The sequence below is a fragment of the Adiantum capillus-veneris genome, chromosome 27 (genome assembly GCF_014529385.1).
Source record: "Adiantum capillus-veneris isolate H3 chromosome 27, ASM1452938v2, whole genome shotgun sequence".
Taxonomy (NCBI): Eukaryota; Viridiplantae; Streptophyta; class Polypodiopsida; order Polypodiales; family Pteridaceae; genus Adiantum; species Adiantum capillus-veneris.
The window spans coordinates 59,674,114-59,697,310 of record NC_140957.1 but is presented as its reverse complement, the minus strand read 5'-3'; the positions used below and the strand labels follow the sequence as shown (position 1 = coordinate 59,697,310).

At 41.8% G+C, this 23,197-nt stretch overlaps 1 pseudogene; it reads left to right on the top strand.

Annotated features, from left to right (window-relative positions):
* Nucleotides 1-5,498: 5,498 nt before the first annotated feature.
* On the top strand, nt 5,499-22,184 carry LOC147422057 (uncharacterized; annotated as a pseudogene).
* Nucleotides 22,185-23,197: the final 1,013 nt, after the last annotated feature.

Below are 23,197 nucleotides of genomic sequence, written 5' to 3'. Positions count from 1 at the left end.
GCACAAGCGTGCGTGGGAACGGGGGAATGTATGCAATATATATATACATATATATATATTTCATCTTTTTTTTCGGTTTCTGGCAGTGCAGACGACGTGGAGATTGGGGGGGGGGGGGGGGGGTGAGGATGGTGAAAAGGGGGGGGGGGGGGGGGAGTGTGTGTGTGTGTGTGTGAGCGTGTGGGTGCGTAGTGCAGCGATACAGGGAGCGCAAGCTCGCGGTGGTGTGGAGCCGGACAGTGAGCGGACGAGACAGGGTGCGAGAGAGAGTGAGAGTTGGGGGGGGAGATGGTGAGTGAGGGGATAGGGTTAGGGTGTGGTGTATGGCAGAAACGCGCGTGGCAGGAGGGGAGGAGCGCAAGGCCCAGGGGCGGGGGTAGTGGACAGCAGGCGCGACAAGGAGGGGAGGGGGGGGCCGGGTGTTTTAGTCAACGAGAGGAAGAGAGAGGGAGTAGGTAAAGGGGGGGTGGTTCCCACCAAGGGAGGGGAGAGAGAGAGAGAGTGAGAGGGGTTGGGAGGAGATAGGGTAGAGGGAGGATATGATGGGGGTTAGAGGAGAGAGAGAAAAGAGGGTGAGAGAGATGGAGGGAGGGTGAGGTGATACTTGCCCTAAGAACCGCCGTGGTTACTTCCAAGAGAGAGGGGGGGGGGGGGGGGGGGGGGGGGGGTGCTTAGGCTAATTGTCCGCCAAAAAGGAGGGGGTGTGGGGGTGCTTAAGTCCGAAGGGGGGGTGTGGACGAGCAGAGATGGGGGTACGGCCTGCCGTGGCTGGAGTGTGGACAAGCAAAGAGGAGAGAGAGAATATGGGCGGGGCCGGATAGTGAGAGAGAGAGAGGTCGTCTTGTGGTGATATTGGAAGGGTGTGGCCAATCTGGTGGCACCCCACCGGTGGTTAACTTTGGAGGGGGGGGGGGGGGGGGGGGTGAGTGGCAAGGGACTTTTCTTTGTTTGTTTTTTTTTCTTGGTAACAAAACCCCTCCCTTCCTTAGGGTGTGGTTCTCACGGGCATGGTTTCAAACGCCAGCTATCAGTACTTTGTTGTAATGTTTAGATTGTAAATGTCTTCCAATGTTACTATTCATTTCCAAACTAAGTATTACACATTACAATACCAATTTTGTACTATTTAATACCAAAATTGGCTCTATTGAGTACCAAATTTGGTACTTTCTAGTGTAAGCCACCAGTCGTCTGGCCATTTCTCTAGTTCAAACCCATACCTCAACTCATAACTCGACATTAGTGGCCACATTTCCCCTCCTCCAGAGTCCACACCTCCCTCTCTCTCCCCTCCTACAGAAACTGCCCCGTCAATCGACACATCTCTTCTTGTTATCCAAGTTAATTGAAATCTAAAATGCCTTTACAATACTGAGATACAAAATACACAAATGTACAAAGGCATCTCTCTCTCTCTCTCTCTCTCTCTCTCTCTCTCTCTCTCTCTCTCTCTCTCTCTCTCTCTCTCCCCACATGGAGCCATTCGGCTCCCCATTGGGTTAAAAGGGGCTTCCACATCAGCCAAGCCCCACATGCCTCTTTCTCCAAGAAACGTCTCCATGAACGATCGCAGTATAATGAACACCCACCTTCATCACATTCACTTGAACGCTAAGACGCTCACAAGGTGTGAAGGAATTTACATGCACAAAAAACTTACTAAAGCTCTAGCAGGCACTGAGGTGGTGCAATGCATGTGTGCAATCAAACGATCGACAAGATCTATTCCTCCTGCCGTCGAACGTATAAGACATTGTGCCATATTCTCTCTATGTGTGTGTGTGTGTGTGTGTGTGTGTGACACACTCTTGCAAGGACACGGTGTCACAAATAATGAGAAATTTTAAAGGAAAATTACCAAAATACCCTCGAAATTTGTTTAAAAATCTGAAAATAGATGTCAAATTTCAAAATTCACAATAATAGGGTAGAGGGGCCACTAGTGAGATCAGTTGGTCCAACAAAGAGACTAATCACACCCCAATAATGGCACATGGATGCTTGGGTTGTTGGCTTAGGTGAGTTGATGTGGGCTCTTCCTATTCGTGGGTTACATGCCGGTTTGAACTTGGACTCAACGTGTCTCAACACGAGCGTGACCCCATCTCAAATGTCTTGGCGACCTTCTCGGAGATCTTATTTGCCCACTACAAACATTGTGTGTGGGATTAACCCCATAGCTACCTATATCATCTTAAATCCCTACTCCTTGTGCATCTTATTTACCCCTCATGGCTCAAAACCATCCATGGATCACTATAAGAGGAGTAGTCTATAACCACTAGTATTGCCACGGAAAAACAAAGAAAATGGAGAGAGAAAAAATTGTGTACACGGCAATAACCACGGCTCTGAATGTGGTAGTGGTCTGGAGACAATAAGCATGGTAATATCTGCAGTAATATACCCATTGATATTACCGCATCTAATTGCTGCTGCTATTACCATGCTTATTGCCGCTAAAGGACCATTCAAAAATAAAGGTGCTCATTTGGGTGGCCCAAATGAGCACCTTTATTTTTGACATGCATAAAACAATGAAATGTCGATTGTTTTTTGGAATAGTATACAAAAAAACCAAAGAATTGAAATTGAATTTACTTTACCTTGACAATTTAATATGCAGAAGATCAATTAGTTAAAAAAGTTACAACAAAATGTAAATAGTTGTATATACATTGTGCCACATTGGGACTTTACAAAAGTTTGGACAAATATTTTTCTATCCAATCCTCCTGGATCTCGTCGTTGTCGAGAGGCACGTACATTTGATCACCTTGACTCTACATAAATCCAAACCAAAATTAAACATTTATCAACAACTCAAAACGATTGATACAAAATTACTTGTTTAAACTTATCGCTTGTAGTGATCCAATCGCCGCGTCCAATTGATCGCGAGAGATGTGGTTGTTCTTGAACAACCATCGCCAAGTATCAAATTCTATATGTCGCTCCCGATACTTGACCGTCTTTCTGGTTGGTCGAGTAAGAGTGATATTTTTCTAAGTTAGCAATAACAATAACAAATCATCAACTGCAATCTTTATAATCATCGATCGACGTTATAACTTAATCAATCATATATATTTGTCCTTCCACGCTGCCTTGCCTCCTGAGACATAGTGCGTAGGAGTTTGTCTGGCGCGAGCTTCGCGTTATTGTTTGTAGGATGAGCCCGTCGCCGCCTGATCGCTCTTTTCTTGCATTGCCCACTCCCACTCTGCGTCTACCATGTTCCCACCATGATAGTCCTTTTTGGATCTCTAACCTGGTTGGCTGTTGCGCGTTGCACATTGGATTGCTTGTTTTTCAGAATTTTTTCTATGTAGCCCTCCAACCACTGTTGTGAAAAACGTTGATCGGGGGCATTTGGAAATCTAGCTAGCAGTACGTTCTCAATGTAGCGTGCATGATCGGGCAGTTAGTCTCTAAACTTTACAAAACAATTCTTGTACGTTGAATGCATAAGAATTTGTAGATGGTGTCAAAATGCCCTGCCCTGTGATCTGCCGAAGTCCACCTGGCCGCCATATTTAACCATGTAGTAGCACCCATGCCTGTCTGACATGGGTGCGTCCATATCCTCATCCTCTACATCAGGGGTGGAATGCTCTGAAAGTGGAGACTCCATTCCCCCGCCACTATCAAAACAGGGGAAGCCACAAGATCCACTATCGCTTTGTCTCTCACGATGCTCATTGCCTTGAGATGAGCATGGACGCGTGCTACTAGAGGAAGTTCATCGACGGTGTTTTGGCAAAGCAAGAGTAAAATGGAGTGGTGTAAGACCCTGTGATGCGATGGGAGTGGGACCTTGCGATGGAAGGGGAGTAGGACCCTGCGATGGAAGGAGGGTATAAGGACGATAAGAAGGGACCATAGACTGAGGTGCCGTCAGTGTGAGGCTATGAAGGTAGGGATTCCCTCCCTGACTCCCCCATGGTGTGGTCTATACAGAAATACCGTAGGTCGCAAGCTACTGTGAAGTGTACCAAACAAATCTTCCATCGAATGGAGGTACTAATCTCGTAAAGAGATAGCCCAATGTAGGTCTAGATCTATGACCCATGGAGGAACCTGAGTAGAGTAGGTGTAGGATGGCCATGCCTGCAAATAATAAAAATAAACCTATGACACTCATGGTTTAGGGCTAACTAGCCAAAAACAATATTTATTTATTTGCTTGTTCTCATCGCCTCAAGACTTGGGCCCACTGGAGGCAATGTCCACCTCGAGTGGGAGCCCACCTGGATGTGAACCAACCAAAAGAAGAGCTAGATGGCTACTCCCCACCAGGTGGTCTCTCGTCTGACATCTATATTACAAAGAGCAATATGACATTTAGCTTTCTTCCCTACTCGATTATCTATAAATACGTACACAAGTATACTAGCACACAAACGCATAGATAGATATACATACTAGTAGACCTAAGTAGAGGCTAGTAATGCCAAAGGTCAGGTGCACCTCTTTAGATATCATCACAGTTTCAACCGTGGTAAAACCAAAGGTACATTGCGGTAATCCATGCATGAGTGGATCAATGAACGCAACGCCACAATTAGAAAAGGACTATACCCAAGAGGAAGCGTCTAACCTTCGGTTGCTTTTCTCCCGTACCAGTGCCTACATACATGCATAAACAAATATATGTACACAAAACTATATATACAATTACGTAATGTTGCCATCGTTTTGAGTACAGATAAAGAGTTATGGTTGTAAATGTAGCCACTGTTTTGTGTTGTGTGCAGTGCGAGGGTGCTCTTGCTTCTGTAGAATGCTATGAAGAAGAACTTATTTATTGTGCTTCTTGCATAGCATCTATTCACAGAAACTCCTTGTTCGAGGGTTTAATTTGCACGTTGCATGATTGCCTCCATTCTGAGGTACGGTACCATTAAAAGTTGTACAACCTAATGCCTATTCGGTGAAAAGAGAGAGAGAGAGAGAGAGAGAGAGAGAGAGAGAGAGATAGGGAAGCTAAGGAAAAGAGATTAGAAAGTAATTACTTAGGGTCCATCGGCTTCACGTAAATCAGATCTTTTTCATAGCACTCTACAGAAGCAGAAGCATACTCACACTGCGCACACCACAAAATGGTTGCTTTGCCTACAACCATTGCCCTTTATCTCCCTATTTCTTTATCTATCTATCTATGTTTGTATCTCTATCTCTCCCTCTACCTCTCTCTCTTTCCCTCTATCTATCTCTCTTTCTCTCTCTCCCTCTCCCTATTTCTCTCTCTCTCTCTCTCTCTCTCTCTCTCTATCTCTATCTCTCCCTCTCGTTCTCTCTTTCTCTATCTCTCTCTCTCTCTCTCTCTCTCCTCTCCCTCCCCCCCCCCCCCCCCCCCCCCCCCCCCCCCCCCTCTCTCTCTCTCTCTCTCTCTCTCTCTCTCTCTCTCTCTCTCTCTCTCTCTCTCTCTCTCTCTCTCTCTCTCTCTCTCCCCTCTCTTTCTCTATTTTATATTGTAGTTCATTCTGCCGGTGACTATGTGTATATGTCGGGACAAGAAAGTCAGGGACGCTATTTTCAAACTTGGAGAGCTAGTAAGGTACACCACAAGACTCCACTACACCTTTCTTATGTAAAAAATAATTTCAACTAGCACTTAGTGTATCTCTGTGTGTTTTCTTGCAGATTTGTGAGCTCCAAGGAAATTGAAATAGATGCTATCCCTGTTGCTCAAACACTTGCAACATAAATTGTGTGCACCATGGAGGATGCATTTCCTTGATCGGTCCTTCTTAGTGAAACTCACCTCTTGGTTCACGTGGTGGAGGAGATTGCTATATGTGGAGTAGTGCATGCATGATGGATGTTCTTCTTAGAGAGGTTTTAAAATACTCTCAAAGATTTTTTGCAGCTACGATCTCAATCAGAGGCATGTATGGCTGAAGGGTGGATCATGCAAGAGGCATTTGTTTACATATAAAAGTATTTGTCACAAGTTGATCCTTCAATGCCTCACATGTGGTCAGACAAGGAAGATACAAGGATGACTTCACACTTGCCAAGTGGAAAGGGAAAACTACTTAACGTGGATATGAATCTATCCCGAGTGGTCAATAACTTTTGTATTCTCAATGCAAAGATTATGACCAAGTGGGTTCACTTGTGGACAATGGCAAAGACAAGGCGTTTGCAAGAGACAGAAGCATCAAAACAAGCACATGGAGGAAGGAGAGCTTCCCCAGTGCCTAGACACCTTGCATGTTTCCCATATCTCATTAGTGCGGAGTGGTTTCATGAGAGAATGACCGAAGCAAAATCGCGTGGAGAAGACTTCAACAACAAAGAATGGGAGTATGCACGAGGTTGCGCACCAAAGGTAGAGTACTCATATACCTAGACCATATTGTAAACTTTTTTGTGTTATCTTTAATTTGTATTTGATAAAAGATATTTTCCTATTTTGTAGCGCCTTTCCTTTAACTCTATGTGGTCAAAGGGTTGTCACTTTCGTGCACGCCACTTTGACGAGCGTAGAACCACCATGGATTGTGCCATCATTGGCAACTTTGACACAGGTTGTGATGAAGCCAGGTACTGTGGAACTATTGAAAGGATACTAAAGGTTAATTTTAGAACCTTTCATACCTTCATCTTTGAGTGCAAGTGGTTTGCAAATGTGTGTAGACAACATGAGAATGGCCTCTACATGATGGTGGACTCTAGTGTGCATTACACAGGGAGGTATGCCAATTTAGTTTTACCGCGCAATTGTGAGAAGGGGAGTGGCTTGTATCTTTTTTATTTACCAATGTTACTCACTTTGAGCTTCTCTTTTATAGATCATCTATATCCCAACAATCCACCAACCAAAACTTTGGTTTGTAATTCGTGTAACACCTCGGGGGAGAACCATTTTTTCCACTAATGAAGTGGAGACCATCTTCGACCCTCTTCCACCTCCAACTTTGGAAGAGGTGGAGACAGAGGAGAGGGAGGTCAATGAATCAAGTCTGACGGCGGCAAGTTTTAGCGAGGATGATTGTCATGATGATGAAGATGATGAGATGGAGGATGACAAATTCGAAGATGATGAAGCCAACGTATCCACAAACGACAATTCCATTTCTCTCTTTATTGATTTAGGAGTCATGGACTTAGAATTGGATGATGCCTCATGTAGGGATCTTTTGGAAGATGATTCATAAACATTTTGCAGTTATGAAGTTTTTTGGTCGTGTAATCCATTCATTTATCTCTCCCCCCTCTTTCTCTCTCTAATTTGTGAACATGCTCAATTATGTTAATCAAGTGATAGTGATTATTTTAACTGTAACCAAGTGTAATCTTATTATCACCTCTCCCCCCCCCTTCTCTCTCTCTCTCTCTCTCTCTCTCTCTCTCTCTCTCTCTCTCTCTCTCTCTCTCTCTCTCTCTCTCTATCCCTCTTTCTCTTTTCTTTTTAATTTGAAAATTTCATACAATATTCTTTAATTTTTATTGAGAGGAGGGAAACACCAAAATTTGAAGGGGGGGGGGGGGGGGGGGGGGGGGGGGGATCTTTAAGCTAGAATTTGAAAGTTAGGCGTTAATTTTTTTTTCTTGAAATAAACATTGTAATACTAGCGATAATAGCTAAGGTAATAATCGTGGAAAAACTCATGGTAAAAGTAGACCCCCCCCCCTCCCTCTCTCTTCCTTCTCCAATTGAGTTTGGACCTTCTCTGTACAAAACGCGGTAAAAAAGCGCGGTAAACACTTAGAGATGTTCATAACGGATGTTGAAGAGTCATTTTGTGAAAGTTAGATGTACCCTTAGTCGCCCCTCTACCCTACCCCACATATTTGGCAAAAAGTTTCCAGATTCCCCTTCAATGTTTCCAACACTCCCATAATACCCCTCATTAACGTCGCAAGCATCTTTGGAGACATATTCTATTGCAACTCTCAAAAGCTCTCCCTCTGTAGAAGATAATAGAACTATGTGCACATTCTGGGTCCATAACCCAATGACTTCATGGTCACTGCAATTCAACAACAAAATAGTGGGAGTGTTTGAGGTCAAGTGTTCGTTCAAGCAAGTGTGCCCTGTTGCTCTTTGCTATTGTCCCTAACCCTCTGGTAACCTCCCTCGAGGATTGTGCGGCAAAAGGGGAAATTCAGGTCTGTCACATCGTGGTGGCAGACAATCGCTTGCAAAATTCTTTGTAGAAAATTCTTTTTTATTCCTTAAAGCCAAGATAGAAGTGCTAAGAAGAGCCCTCTATACTATCCAACTATTTGTCACTTCTTCCAGATCAATGTGAAATATCAAAAAATCAATACTGGTCTCTCTTTGTGAAAGCAACTCGTTTAACCTGGCGGATTAGTCAGAGGAAGTTATTGCAATGCAAGGGACTATTTTCAGGCATCTAGGCATCCACTTGGGGTGGCATTTTGGATAAGTAGAGATTCGATTGGTTCCTAAACAAGATACATAATAAAATGAGAAGATGGGATTTTGTGCTCTTCCCCTTTTATAGCAGAGTTGTTGTGATAAATTCTTTCATGATCCCTTACATTTCTTTCGTATCTCCACTGCTTAAACTTAGCAAAGACAATTGGAAAAAAAATTTGAAGCCTATTAAATGATTCTTATGGAAGAGAAACACGCAATCCACAACCCCTTGCCAATGGGGGAAATGGGAATGGATAGTGATACTAAAGAATCTTGCATGCAGTAGCATTGAGTGCTAAATTAGTTATATTGATGACGAAGCAAAAGCAAGAATGGGCCATCATGGCCTAAGATATGATAAGCAAATCAAATCTTGACTCTAAAGGGGCACGTGTAAGGAGGCCACAATGCACAATAGATTTTGGCACCTCTCTAGACATTCCTGAAGCTTGGCAGCATCACAAGGGAACTTGCATGCAAAGTGCAACAAGGTGGCTTCCACCTTGGAATGGGGGGAGAATTTAGATATTTCACGGGATCCTCTTTCCATTGGTCTCACTGGCTCTCTAAACTTGAAAGGAGTTCCTTGAACACCTTTTGGAGGGAAATTGCATGACAATGGGATTTCTAAACTATCTCACCTTTGGGATACCAATAACCTCTCATGTAAGCATGTAGAGCTATTAGAGATTCAACATAATTTGGGTTTGTACGAAAGGCTTCTAATTAGTAGACTCTTGGAAGTGCTATCACAGTTAGACTAGAAAGCCTGGCATTGGCCAAAAGATAGAGTGTTCTTGCTCCCCAAGACCAAGGACCCATAGTGAGCTGGTTTATAAAGCGAACTGGTTTGCCCTGCTCACCAAACTATGGAAGAAAAATTGGTATGAGAAACGTTGGAAAAGAGATGGAGATCAAATGACCTAATACATGAAGTTTTTTATCTGAATGGTCCTTTGGGGAGCCATGCCTACTAGGATTAAGGTTCGCACTAGAGGGATTGGCACTGACGCTTGCTCTGGTTGCATATCGGCTTTGGAGGATTCCCTACATCTGCTCAGCAAGTGCTCTGCCTCGCAAGGATTAGCCGCTAAAGTTTGAAAATAGATACGAAAGACAAAGAAGATTATCTTTTTTAGAGATGACCTAATTGTGGGGGGGTGTAGGATCCTTAGCCAGACCATTCTAGTGTGCACCCAAATCACCAGATTTTGCTACTTGAATCAAGTTTGGAAGTCTAAGAATCTTTGATTGTTTGAGGCTAAACTAGTTGTGGCTCAATTTGATGATATTGTGCATTTGATCATTGAGCTTAGTCATGTTGTAGGAGCTAAAAGAGGGTCTATGCTTAATGATAAAGAGTGGCATCGTTGTCGAGAAATTTGCGGTCTTGCCAGGAAAGCACTGGGCTTATGGCTGTGAGAGTTTGTGAGAGAACTCAACAAAAACTATATGAAGGAGTTAAACCATAGATGCCATGAAGACTAGGGTTTGGAAAGAAGTGCAATCAAAGAAGACTCACTCTTTCTCTCTTGCACTCACACACCCACAAAGAAAGAACGCAAAAGAGAATGTTAAAACAATACGAAGATGAAAACATCAAGGCTATGGTCATATCGTATCATGGGTAATATGAAAGGGTTAATGGATGAGTTAATGGCATTCAATCTTGGCTGACCAAATAGGCTACGAATTGTTCTTTGGAATTGTAGTTTTGTGCTTACCATAATATAGATATTTTGTCTAGTGATTGGGATTAATTGTGTGTACAAATCCTCTTGGTTCATAGCAAGATAACTACGCTTACATCAAAACAAAAATTATAGTCTGTGAGAGGTAGTATGATGGGATCCGGTGATAGAAGTATTTCATTGAGCCTTTCAGGGCCGAAAAGAAACACTATACGTTGTTGAAAGTGTATTTTACGGCTAATCCATACGTTAATTCTAATAGATCGTACAGAGTGAAAGCGATAGAAATGATCATCATGTGGGTTATTCATCTAGGATAGTATGTGAGAAATGTAGATATGAGAGAAGTGAAGAGATGAGAAGTTTCCCTCCCAAGCCCTATTCTTGCACGTAGGCAATAAGGATACTGCGGGGAGAGATGTACTTGTAGCAAAGAGAACCTAGAGAGGATGAATTACTAAGAATGAGAGAGATAGGTTTGGTTAAGGAGATGAGATTAGATACATATATATATGTTGGATTAGAGATGAAAATGAAAACAACAAGAAATCAAGAAAACATCAATGTAGAACACATCTTACTTGAAACCCTTCGGCACCATTATTGATGGGAGAGAGAAGAAGAGGGGAGAATTCAATGTTGATTGATACGCCAAGTACAACACCTTATTTGATTAGAGTTGATCTTCCAAGGATAGCGTACAAGAATGGCTAGTCTTCCTCTAGGAGAAAGTGTAGGCTTGGGCTTATGTTAATAGGGCTAAGTACAATTAGGCATTACTACTCACTCCCTCAAGAATTCCTCTCATCAATGGCTTGAATGCTTGAGTTCCTTCCAAGGAAGAAGAGGTCCCCTTTTATAGGTGAAGGGAATCCCCAAGGGTTTACACAAGAAGAGAGGAGCCAGTGTGAACAGGAATTGGAAAAGTTGGAAATGAGCTGTCCCTGCATGATGTGGGCAGACTGGGGTCCATTATTTTGATCATATCTCCTCAACCGTGGCTCCAAATAAAAAAGTAAAAATATGGGCAAAAACTTCAGCTCATTAGCTACGATTTTCATTTTAAAATCGTTTTCCAATTCGGATTGGAACCTTGTGTAAAAAATTCATAATAGGGTCCATTTATGGCAGCAAAAGTCTTCATGTGGTCTCCTTAGCCTAGACTTTCATTTAATTCCAAAGGACAGCTCATACCATATGAAAGCATGAAATTGCTCCTTGACAAAGTTTTGTAATCATGCTTGCAATAATGCATTAAAATAAGTGTATCTTTGAAATCATGCCACCTAGTGTCCCACTAGGATTTGATTCTCTCCTAGTAGCTATTTAAAAAGAAATATAAGAAAAGTATAAAAAATACATAGAATATATATATATTGGAGTTTACCGTAGATATAGGATCTAGCTAGGGTGTGAGATGATAATGAAATAGTAGAAATAAAGAATCAAAGGTTTTTGCCCCAAGTTAAAGAGGCGGAGCTATTGATGCTTTTCCCATAGTATTTTCTGATGGTAAAGTAAGGATATGTTACCCTTGAGAAAAATAATAGGATGAGATAGAAGGCTTATTATTATAATTAAATATGCATATGTACACTATAGGAAATATAATTATGTATCTAAAAAAATACAAGATAGATCTTGTAGCATGCGTTCCCACTATGTACGTGTCACAGCACGACATCCACCCCCTCTAAACCTGCACATCCTCCGGTATGTGCCACATTGTCTCTTTGTAAGATTAGACCTCTTGTACATCTTCCTTGTCTTCTTTTTCACTGGATGATTCCAGAGCTTCATGTTCACTTTGATCTTCACCTGTGTTTTTCTCTTCTTCCTCATCTATATCTTCTAGATCATTGTCTCCTCTTCTCTTAAACATTTTAATCCTTTTTCCTGCAATGGGAATCTTTACTTCTGTACCATCTAGTTCAGACAAGCTGTAAGTAGCATTTTCATGCACATGCTTTACAACATACGGTCCAAACCATCTTTTTGAGAACTTACGCATGACTGTGTGCTGGTTATCAAGGCTTCTATCATACACTAAAACCCAGTCACCTTTGTCAATTGCTTTGCTCCTGAGTCGATGTTGCTTATCAAAATAGTCCTTGTTTTTCAACCTTGCATTTTTGAGTCGTTCTTTTGCAGCTTCAATGTCTCCAGGTCTTCTCTCTAGCTGCCTTATACGCAGTGCAAGGAGATCTTCCCTACTAAGCCCCTCTTGCCAAGGTAGTACATTCCATGTGGGAATTGTATCCTCAATCGACATCACTGGCTTTTGACCATGCATTAGCTCCGCAGGCATGTAGCCAGTTACTGAGCTATGTGTTGTACGATCAGCCCATAAAGCATATGGTAACAATTTTGGCCACTCACCAACTCTTCCTTCGCAAGCCTTGGCCAAAGCTTTGATGATAGGAGGATGCCCTCTTTCACTCTTTCCATTGCCTTCAGGGTTGTAAGCTGTAGTAAGAGAAAGCTTGATCCCTAATCTAGAAAAGAACTCCCTTGCTTCTTCGGCATCCAGTTCACCTCGATCTGCAGTGATTTTTCCCACACAACCATAACGGCAAATCACCTCATCAAGAAGGAATTTGCACACAGCTTCTGTGGTCTTAGCTCTTAATGCTCTTCCTTCAACCTGGTTAGTTAGGTCCTCTCGTGCAAGAACCAAGTATCTCATCTGCCAGAGTCCTAAAGGCATCGTGACTAGATCCACAACCCATTTATAGTGCATGGCTAGTGGATATGTAGGGTGCAATCCATCACGATGTCGAACATTTGAATACATTTGACAAGTTACACATGACTCTACAAACTAAGATACATCTTTATACATACCCTTCCACCAGTATTTTTCTTTCAACTTGGAGAAGGTTGCCCACACACCCCTGTGTCCAGCCCATAGACTCTCATGAAACTCTTGCATGAGCTTTACTTGAGTCTCTTTTTTACATATAACCCGTTGTGGTGTAGCACCCTTTTGTTTAGGATGCTTCCACAAGTAACCATCCCTTAAAAAGTACCCATATGCTTTCCTGCGTATCCTCTTGAATTCTTGTTCAGACCAATCATCCTGTTTTGTTAGAGTACTCAAGTACCTTCCAATAGAAAGCCAATCACCTTCATAAAGATCTTTCAAGAACAATTCAAGTGAATTAGTCATGCAGACATTGTTACCTTTGACATGAGAGATAGAATAGAATTTTGTGCCTACATCATCTCCCTCATCAATCATTTGTGACTCATCTTCATACCTTGCCCTTGATAGCATATCTGCCACTGTATTGTCTTTACCTGCAATGTGCTTAAACTCGGGATTTAAGGACTTAATGTAGGCAATCCACCGCAACATAGCAATGTTTGGTGTTGAGCAGCTTGTAATCATCCCAAGAAGTGGTAGACAATCTGTTTCTACAACCAGACATGCACCAATTAGGTACTCTTTCCCACTTTTCAAGGCTGTAACCATACCCCATAACTCTCTCTTTATCTGTGGATAGTTTCTTTGGCGAGCACTTAGTACCTTTGCTCCAAATCTTACCACATACCTGTGTCCTTCTTTGTCATCTTGCCCTATTGCCCATCCAATCCCTGTAGGAGTAGTATCTACTGTCACAATCACTGGCCTTTGACACTCATAGTCTACCTTTCTCAAAGTCGTTGCTGACTGGAGTAACTCCTTTAGATTTTTCATGTGCTTTTGTCCATTTAAACTTTTGATTCTTTCTAAGCAGCTGATAAAGAGGATCAGCTACATGTGCATAATGTGGAATCCAAATAACATAGAAGACACATGCTCCCAGAAACCTTCTAACCTCAGTGATGCTAGTGCATGTTTCTTTCATTCTTTGGATGGCATCTACCTTTGATGGACAAGGTTTCCTACCATATGGCCCGCACATGTGCCCCACAATGAGCACTTCTTTGACACCAAACATAGACTTTTTCCCTGACAATGTAAGATTCACTTCTTCCAACCTAGACAAAATTTTATCACAATCATTTATGTGATTTACCACAAACTTGCGACATCCCTTGAGATCCAAAGCTTCATCTTTGTCACTTTATTCACATCCTTTGATAGGCAAATCCTCAATGAAAGGCATTGTGATTTGAGGAATAAAGTCACGTAAGACCTTATTCATCCCATTCATCATATGTGCAACCGAGTTGGTTGCTCCATGTGGCAAGGTACACATCCTTACAAAACCCAAAGGTGTCCTCATGGTTGTTAAGTCTCTGCTTTCGATTGCAAGCTGAAATTGATCATACCCTTAGTAGAGATCCCCCATTGAGTAGATTGCCCTCCCTGCAAACGCCTCTGCAAATTCATCCACAATTGGACCTGTACCTACATTTCTAATTGTCACCTTGTTCACTGGTTGCATATCTTGGATGAAGCATAGAGAACCATTCTTCTTTGGAACTGTGAACCACCTGTTTGAGTATGGAGCACAAGAAGGCTCCAAGATTCCCATTTTGATTTTCTCATTCAGTAGCTCTACTAACTTTGGCAAATGAGCCTTTGGAACCGGAATAGGCCGCAGATTCCAAGGCACATGAGGTATTGTGAAAATTACCATAGGAGCTACAATATAAGGATCAACACATCCTATCTCATGTGGCTCAAATGCAAAAGCCTTACCATGCTTTGAAAGCATTTCTTTGAAGCACTTTGTCTCCTCCTGTGTTAGAAACTCCTCGCAACCAATCTGCAACTCTTGAAAAGACTCCTTTGTGAAGGTATGCCCGATCTTTTTAGGATTCCGCAAACTTGGTTGTAAAGAAGCCTGTTCAATCTTTTCCCTGTTGTTGGGTGGTAAGGGTGAAGCTACTGGTTTCACCTTCTTTGCTACACTCTTGTATTTAGTTTCAACATGGACTTCTGGGCCAACTGTTTGGCGTTCTTTAAAGGCTTCTATTACTTGATACATTTCCATAGAGCAAACTTCCACAACTTCATTTTCAAGATGCAAACCAGACCTCATTATAGCATCAAGCTCACCCATAGTATCTACAAAAGAAAATTGTTCACACAAACCCAAAACATTTTCAGTAGGCTTTATCAACCCACTCTTTTTCATGCCTATTTGTACATTATGCACATATTGCCTCTCATATCTCTTCAAATCTTCAAGTTTTGTAAAACATACTGATCCATTCCTTGTTACCTAGGAGCTCATTGAGAAAGTTTCACCTATTTTTGGATCAGGCGAGACCCTTTTTCTTTCTGTACCATTGCAATCCTGCTTTACAATGGTACTTGGCAAAAACCCATCATTTCTCTATGATCATGAAACTCTTTGCTTACCTTTGGTAGAGGATGTTCTCTGAGGTTGTCACAATTTCTTCCATGGTTTACACAAACTGTGAGAAATTGGACAACACGTTTACCATCTTTGCTACGTATCCTAGCATATGCTGAACCATCGTCCATTACCTTTGTTTCCATTCGAACTCCCACAATGTAGGGTTGTCCAAGGATGAGATGATATGAAGATGTATCCTGTACAAAGAAGTTTTGGTCAATCTTTACATCACCTATTGTCACCTTCACACCTGGACATGCTGCATACAATTCACCGGATGAATTGTTTGCCACTTTTACCATCCAACCATGATCTGTGTCCATTGGCCATTTGCACTTGTTGTAGAGACTCTTTGACATTATGTTTATTTCTGAACCATGGTCAATCAAGGCAACAAATGGCTCTTCAAGATCACCTACCTTGACCAAAGTTTCTGTAGTAGCCCTTGCCCAATGATTTCATGAATAGTAACTCCTAGGAATATCTTCAACTTCTTCATCATCATTTGAGAAATGCACTTGCTTCACTCTCCCACTAGATTGGTAGCATCCTACCACAGCTCCATCATTCTCCTTATTTTGCAGTTGCATCCCTTGTGTCTTTGAGGTTTCCCCTTCAACCTGTGGACAAGAAACTTCAGCAAGGATTTGCCTCTTTCTCTTGATGATGTCAATGATCTCCTCATGGAATTCACGCTTTGCAATGCCAAGAACTTCTCCCAGAGTAAACTCAATCTTGCTATTCAAGATCCTTTCCTCCAAGACTTTCTTTAAATCTGTAGCAACCTCAATATCAGATTGTAGTTTATAAATTGGGCCTTTTGTCTTACCTTTCGTTGGCTCTTTCTTCTTTCCTGTTGTAGACTCCTCCATGAGTACTTCAGGTGGAGATGCTCCTTGTGTTGAGGGTGTTTGAGAAGGCATTGAGTTGCTTCTTCCCCCACTTCTAGAAGCTCTTTTTGATGGTCCTTCATCAGCATTCTCACGTCTGCGCTTCTCTTCTACAATTGCCTCATTTTGTTGGCATTTTGTAATGTAGGCATGCACTGACAATGAGTCCACTGGATCATTCCATCCCGTTTCTAGACGTATGCAATCATCTGCTTCATGTAGAATCTCTTTTGTAAGCTTTCCCTTCCTTTTTAGCTAATTGCATGACATTTGGCCAAATTTGACCATGATGGTCACTCACCTCTTCATCACAAAAATGTTCAATTTTTACTCCATAAGTAGCTGCCTCAACTGAAGAGGTGGCATACTTGGTTGCCATATCTTCAACTAAGGTTTGCATTCCCCCCTTCCCAAAGTTAGTTCTCAAGGGTAGACCTGTCTCTCTTAAGTGGATTTTACCATCCTTAAAAAAGAGAACATCTTTTGACAAAGCATCACTAAAATCATCACAATCCCTTCTTACATGGTCTGTACTATCACACCAAATACATCTATTAACAAACCCTTCTTTGGGCTGTTGTCTTTGCCTAGGAAGTGGCCCTGATGGTTGGCCTTTTTCTTCAAGCTTTGCAAGCTTCACCTTCAAGTCACGCATTCCCTTCACAAGCTCATCTAGCATGGACTCATCAAACTTAGGAGCGATAAAAGTAGGCTTTACCATTTTGTCAGGAGTTGAGGTGGAAGGACTTGTAGTGTTTACTACCATCTTGTCCCTTCTTCTTTGTCGTTTGGCAAGCAGTGAGACAGCACCTTCAACCTCATTCCAGTCGGTCTTTAGTCCTTGCTCAGCATCTTTATCTTCAAGAAGAAGCTCCAAATTTTCTTGAAACTCTTTACCTGCAGCTTGTAAGAAAAGATCTGTCTTCTCTGCATCTAGTGTGGCCCTTTCAGTCCTTGTGAGTTGTGCATAGCGCCGCTCAAATTCCCTAAGTAGTTCTGTTATTGATAGTCCTTGCTTTGGCTTGACTACCCATTCTAAGAATGTCCTTTTGGTCACTCTCTCAGAGTCCTCCATGAAATATTCCTCCTTTAAAGCTACTTTGAGTTCTTCCCAATTTCTCCCATGCCCATCTTTAATTGCCCTAACATGCTCCCTAATTTCTGGAGCAACAACTAGCTCAAAGCTTTGAATCATCTCACCTTCTGACACGCGATGCAGCTCCATCTCCTTCACATACTTGCGTAAGTACTTGGTTACATCTTTGCCATTGAACTGATCCACTCTGTTGACGACCACTTGTATGGCCTTTGTTGCTGAAATCTCCCTTCTTTCAGTAGCATGTTGTTGTTGCATGAACATTGCAAATGCTTGAAACATTTGCATTGTTGCTGGGTCAAAATGCATACCCTGTTGCTCAACATGATCACCCATGGTTACCCACAAACTCTCACCCTAGCAGATTCGCGTCGGGTTCACCAAAAATATGTCGAGAAATTTGCGGTCTTGCTAGGAAAGCACCGGGCTTATGGCTGTGAGAGTTTGTGAGAGAACTCAACAAAAACTATATGAAGGAGTTAAACCATAGATGCCATGAAGACTAGGGTTTGGAAAGAAGTGCAATCAAAGAAGACTCACTCTTTCTCTCTTGCACTCACACACACACAAAGAAAGAACGCAAAAGAGAATGTTAAAACAATACGAAGATGAAAACATCAAGGCTATGGTCATATCGTATCATGGGTAATATGAAAGGGTTAATGGATGAGTTAATGGCATTCAATCTTGGCTGACCAAATAGGCTACGAATTGTTCTTTGGAATTGTAGTTTTGTGCTTACCATAATATAGATATTTTGTCTAGTGATTGGGATTAATTGTGTGTACAAATCCTCTTGGTTCATAGCAAGATAACTACGATTACATCAAAATAAAAATTATAGTCTGTGAGAGGTAGTATGATGGGATCCGGTGATAGAAGTATTTCATTGAGCCTTTCAGGGCCGAAGAGAAACACTATACGTTGTTGAAAGTGTATTTTACGGCTAATCCATACGTTAATTCTAATAGATCGTACAGAGTGAAAGCGAAAGAAATGATCATCATGTGGGTTATTCATCTAGGATAGTATGTGAGAAATGTAGATATGAGAGAAGTGAAGAGATGAGAAGTTTCCCTCCCAAGCCCTATTCTTGCACGTAGGCAATAAGGATACTGTGGGGAGAGATGTACCTGTAGCAAAGAGAACCTAGAGAGGATGAATTACTAAGAATGAGAGAGATAGGTTTGGTTAAGGAGATGAGATTAGATACATATATATATATTGGATTAGAGATGAAAATGAAAACAACAAGAAATCAAAAAAACATCAATGTAGAACACATCTTACTTGAAACCCTTCGGCACCATTATTGATGGGAGAGAGAAGAAGAGGGGAGAATTCAATGTTGATTGATACGCCAAGTACAACACCTTCTTTGATTAGAGTTGATCTTCCAAGGATAGCGTACAAGAATGGCTAGTCTTCCTCTAGGAGAAAGTGTAGGCTTGGGCTTATGTTAATGGGGCTAAGTACAATTAGGCATTACTTCTCACTCCCTCAAGAATTCCTCTCATCAATGGCTTGAATTCTTGAGTTCCTTCCAAGGAAGAAGAGGTCCCCTTTTATAGGTGAAGGGAATCCCCAAGGGTTTACACAAGAAGAGAGGAGCCAGTGTGAACAGGAATTGGAAAAGTTGGAAATGAGCTGTCCCTGCATGATGTGGGCAGACTGGGGTCCAGTATTTTGATCATATCTCCTCAACCGTGGCTCCAAATAAAAAAGTAAAAATATGGGCAAAAACTTCAGCTCATTAGCTACGATTTTCATTTTAAAATCGTTTTCCAATTCGGATTGGAACCTTGTGTAAAAAATTCATAGTAGGGTCCATTTATAGCAAAAGTCTTGATGTGGTCTCCTTAGCCTATACTTTCATTTAATTCCAAAGGACACCTCATGCCATATGAAAGCATGACATTGCTTCTTGACAAAGTTTTGTAATCATGCTTGTAATAATGCATTAAAATAAGTGTATCTTTGAAATCATGCCACATAGTGTCACACTAGGATTTGATTCTCTCCTAGTAGCTATTTAAAAATAAATATAAGAAAAGTATAAAAAATACATAGAATATATATATATTGGAGTTTACCGTAGATATAGGATCTAGCTAGGGTGTGAGATGATAATGAAATAGTAGAAATAAAGAATCAATGCTTTTTGCCCCAAGTTAAAGAGGCGGAGCTATTGATGCTTTTCCCATAGTATTTTCTGATGGTAAAGTAAGGATATGTTACCATTAAGAAAAATAATAGAATGAGATAGAAGGCTTATTATTATACTTAAATATGCATATGTACACTATAGGAAATATAATTATGTATCTAAAAAAATACAAGATAGATCTTGTAGCATGCGTTCCCACTATGTACGTGTCACAACATGACACCGTGCTCTGAGATACCTAGACCACTCGGGAGGTTATTCGTAACACTCCTCTTTTGGTGTAATTTGTGGTTGTGCCCAAGACCCTTATGGAATATTAGCCACCTCAAGGAACATGTAGTGCTGAAAGTCTAATGTATTCTTTCGATGTTAGTATAAATTCTCTCCACTTACAATTGTGACTCATGGCAAAAAACAGAGATAATAGAACTATGCTTTAAGATGATATTGTGGGCTCTAAAGATGAAATTGTTCTTTATGTTTAAACACAAATGCCTCTATTTGTGAGCTCACCATTACTAATTAGGGAATTCTGGAGGTCATTTGTAGGGGCTTCGAAGAAAATACACTTTTTTGTCTTCTCTCTCTAGAAAATTGGTGTGGTAAAAGAAAGGCGTCCTCATCAGCCGTTCAAAAAAGTGTACTTTGAAGTGGATACTTTTGATAGAGTCGTAACGGTCGTAATGATTGATGGAATGTCCATTTTCACTTATATTGAATGCATCTCATCATATAAGAGGGAAGTTTTTGTGCATACGATGTATGCAGTAGGGAGTCTACGGAGTAATGGCGTTATACTCTTTCGTGTCTTGATTTTCTTGACTGTGTATTCATGGATTCTTCATCCACCCCCTCAAACCTTGATTTGAATCTTAAATATGAGCCTTTATGCAAGCGAAGTAAAAAAAACACAATAGTAACACCCACGGAGAAAGAAAGACTCGGAGTAGAGGGAGTAAAACACATAGATTTATGGACAAATGGCTTACTCTATCCCGGCTTTGAATGCTATGACAAATGCCTCCCCTACGTTTGGGTGATAGCATGTTTAGGGGTACCAATTTTTGCACCTTTTGGTAGTACCACCAATAGCACCTAGGTGGAGGAATATTCAACGTTTTTCAAATTTGGGAAAAGAGGGAGAGGGAAATTCTAAATTTGCATGCAGTTTAATTTATGTACCTATAATCTAGATGCATGCGAGCCATTATGGAGTGGAGTGGGTCCCCTTTTTTTGAACTTACAGTCATCATGGCCTAGACACTCCTTGTCCTCTTTCTCCTTTCCTCTCATGCAACTAGCTTGTCACCCGGAATCCCGCCTGTACCTGTGTGCTCGCTCTGCTCCCATAGCTCATGCTCCCCCCATTTCATGTTGTAGCCGTCGCGCTCTGTCCCCATTGCACCCATCATGATCTTCTCCCTATTGCACCCGTCATTGCTCTGCCATAGCCCTCGTGGAGCTCTGCCCCTATTGCCCTTGGCATGGAATCATAAAGGCTGTAGCAGCATCCTCTGCAAAGATGACTCCCAAGAAGAACACTCCCTCTAGGAAGCGTAAAACCCCGACTCACAGCACGGAGGTAGTACAACAGGTGGCCTATGCAACAAAAACCATAGCACAACAGACCCCCGCAACAATAGCCACCACACAGTAGATCCTCGCAACACATGCGACACAACAAACACATTCAACAACAACAACACAGTAGTCCCCTACAATCAACACGACGTTGTAGACCCCAGCAACAAACATGACCGCCGAAACTTCCCTCTCCAAATGCATGTTGTCAATTGAAAAATATGCTTTGAAAGGTGAGTTCTATATCACATTTTGGTCGTGTCTATGCACCTCATGGCAATGCATGGCCAAAAATCCTATTTTTTAGCATTGGTTGCAAACATTTTTGTCCATGGCTTTGCTTGCAGCATCTGTGAGTATCCGGTACTTTCCAAGTTTTGCTATTCTGCATTGCAGTTGCATTTGGAATATGGATTGAGATGGAGGGAAAGCTGCCCAAGGATTTAATAGACAAGGACCTACCACCTGAACAATGGTTAACAGTGTTCAAGATGCCAGAGAAGAAGAAGACTAAGATCTTCCTCCACCAGGTGCAGACCCCGACAACCAAAGATTGCATGGACCAAGTATTAGAGAATGTCAAGAGCCAGAAAGGGGGGCTCAATCGGAAAATACAGATGTTCATGTCCGATTATGGCATGAAGGAAGCCCCCACATTTCAAGGACTGATAGAGAATGTTGTGGACGGTCCTGCGGCGTCCAGCCACCGCCTACAACACATGTAAACAGCTTCTCAGCCCCTCTACATAGCATGGGTGGGTGATCTTGCCGATGACCTTGAGCAGCAGGCAGTGAAGGTAGAGGAGAAGTTGAAGTCTATAAAGAAATTCCTACCTGCAAAGCGGGACTTATGGTTGCGCAACAAAGGTACCTTCTCAGCATGTGCACCCATCACTGCAGAGGTGGAGAGCCTTAGAGAGGAGGTGGAGAAATTGAAAGGCTCTCCAACAGAAAACGCAGCTGCGATTGCAAAAAAGGAGGCTGAAATCGGAGCCCTTACTAGGGTACTCTCCAAGTCCTTTGGATTCAATGCCATGCTGCAAGGATGAAGGGGGAGGCAGGTACTCCAGTCTTCTCTATCTTTAAAGTGTATAAGGTGCTAAAAGTGGTTGAGAGTGCTCACCTTTTAAGCACTTGCAAGCATTTTCAGCCACCTACAGCCTCTTTTAAGCACATGCAAACATCTGGAAATGCCTGCAAGTGATTGCAGCTGCATAAAAGTGGTTAAAAGTGCTTGCAAGTGCTAAAAAATGCTTGACTATTTAGCACTTGCAAACACCTTAACCACCTGCAAGCACTTCCAAGAACTTTTAAACATCTAAAAATGCCTGCAAGTGCTAAAAAGTGCCTAACTTTTATGCACTTGCAAGCTTTTTGAACCACAATTGGCACATTAAAGCACTTTGAAGCACTTTCAACCACTTGCAAACTCTTGCAAGTGCTTGAAGAAGATTCAAAGTGGTTAAAATTGCTTCAAAATGCTTTCAAACTGATGAAAAGTGCTTTTTGCAATCAATTCAGAGAACTTTTAACCACTTTGAAGGAGTTTTAAGACCCTGGAAGCACTTGCAGGTAGTTGAAAGTGCTTCAAAGTGCTAAAAAGAGCTTCCAAGTGCTAGCAAGTGCCTTTCAAAGTGATGCAAGTGGACAGATTGAGCACCTACAAGCACTCCCAAGCACTTTAAACACCCACAAATACTAGCAAGTGCTAAAAAGTGCCTAACTTTTATGCACTTGCAAGCACATTAAAGCACTTTGAAGCACTTTTAACCACTTTCAAAGTCCTGCAAGTGCATGAAGGTGCTTCAAAGTGCTTCAAAATTCTTTCAAAGTGCTTAAAAGTTTATTCTGCAATCATTTCAGAGCACTTTGAGGCACTTTTAACCACTTTTAAGACCCTACAAGCATTTACAAGTGGGTGAAAGTTCTTCAAAGTGCTAAAAAGAGCTTCCAAGTGCTAGCAAGTGACTTTCAAAGTGCTGCAACTGGACAGATAGAGCACTTGCAAGTGTCTAGAAGTACTTGAAATGCTACAGCTAGAGAAGAGGCAAAGGGGTTTTGT